We start from the raw sequence: 2111 nt of genomic DNA, 5'->3' as shown, positions 1-2111 counted from the left end.
ACAATTAGAAAGAATTTCTGGTTATTATGACAAGAATCGAGATTTTACATCTAATACCATAATTATTCTATAAGTATTATATTATTTATTACATTATAAGAGGATTTATTTAATATTTTTCAGTTTGGTTGGGTTTTTAATTCTTTTGAATTTGCATCATCAGAATCATGATTAATTTTAATCTTAGCGCCATATAGCAGGTCAATTATTGTGTCAGTTGACACAAATCGGCCGAATATGCTGTGTGTATTCTTTTATGTCGTCGTGTTGTTTCCTGTAGTAAATTGGAACAAAATGATATGTTCCATTGTTGATGAGAAAACCTCTTCTCTTTCATCAATATAATTTTGAGAAAAATGTACAGAAATTTTGAAAGTTATAACAATAAGATTAATTTGAATTTCTCTATGTTACATACTGCTTTTTAAATGTGTAAGCTCATAGATTATGAGTGCATAATGCTCATGATGCTTCATTTATCCTTGTTTACGTTCGATGAAACAAGGAACATTATGCATAAAACGAAATGCCCCAATAATTTACAGAGAGACATGTTCGATCAACGAGATGTTCTGTGGGCATAGTTAACGAAAAATTTATTTAATTAACGATTAGTTTTGTTATATTAACAATGTACAATTATCAATGTAGTTCAAAATACAATAAAAAAAATATTATTACATAGTAGCATAATTAAAAAATTAATAATGCGCGATTAAGTATACGGTAGCATTGAAAATATGCGTATGATAACACAAATTTTATTGAACCAATTGTTACTTTAATATTAATAAACGGAATGTAATATTAACGATAAATAAATATTATTTACTTTTAATTGTTAACTTTCGATTATAAAATTTATTAAAATTCATCCAATAAAATTTAATTACCTTTACCTTGTCGTACTCTGGTTAAGGGTACATTCTAGTAACCACTCTAGTAACATTCTAGTAACCACACGTCCAACTGAGTAAGTAAAAAAAATTTTAGCACGTCAGGTTTCTAAGATAATTAAGGCTTAATACAAAAAAATGGCTTTTTAATAACATTTAATCTTTTTTTTAATTTAATGTTATCTTACAATGTTATCTTTCTGATTACAGAAGTCATGGATATATTTCATCCCCTATAAAATGCATTCTTTTTATTTCACTATCTCATTTTTTAGCCATATTCCGAAGAATTTAAATACAGGATTATTCATTCAAGATAATAAATTTTTCTTCTATGGCGATAAAGTTATATACAATTTCTGGTTGATGATTAAATAGACAGGAGAATCTCTTCTTTATTTTTCCATATGAGACATAAAGAAAATCTATACAACCTACTGTGTAACTTCTATATAGAAAATATTCGTGAAGTATTTAATAAATGTTTTCAAATTTAGACTTTTATCACAGGAATTCGATCATCATGGTGCAAGAGTCCGGGACGACAATAGCGGAGGCTTTGGCCGGCATCGCTCGCGATTGTTATCTGCAGAATTACACATTTACGGCGCTTTAATAAATCCACATTTCTCGCATTTACGTTCAAAAAAATGAATAGTTTACTATTAGAGCGAATAATATCTATAGGCGTTAGAAACATAGGCATTAGAAACAAGAAATACGATTAAGCGGTCGCAAAAAAGGAAAAATGCATAAGGTAAAATACAGAAAACAGGAAGCAAAAACACATGTAGGTTTGGCTTTAATCACATATGACACACTAGTAAACTCTAGTTGGCAAGTTGGTCTTTACGAGTAACGAATTGATGCGGACACGTTATTTTAAAATTAGAATTTACGCAAGTTTAATGTAATAGATATACTGTCTCACCTTGTCCCAAAGTCAAAATTAGTTGTTTTAACAGTTGTTGGTATCATCATTATTGAAAGAAAAAATAGTTGTAATTACCATAATTTATTTATAATTTATAGTCAGTTTTTGAAACACAACTATGTATTTATTGTTATAATTATGTAAATACAATTAATTGTGCTAATAATATAATAATATAATTGTTCCACACACATAGCTTAAAAATCTTTAATTTTTAAATATATTTTTTATTATTATAACATAAATAATAAATGAATTTAAGAAAATAAAATGTTTATTTT

This window comes from Trachymyrmex cornetzi, unplaced genomic scaffold, assembly GCF_001594075.2.
Source record: "Trachymyrmex cornetzi isolate Tcor2-1 unplaced genomic scaffold, Tcor1.1 scaffold38, whole genome shotgun sequence".
NCBI lineage: Eukaryota > Metazoa > Arthropoda > Insecta > Hymenoptera > Formicidae > Trachymyrmex > Trachymyrmex cornetzi.
Note: the sequence above shows the minus strand (reverse complement) of the source record.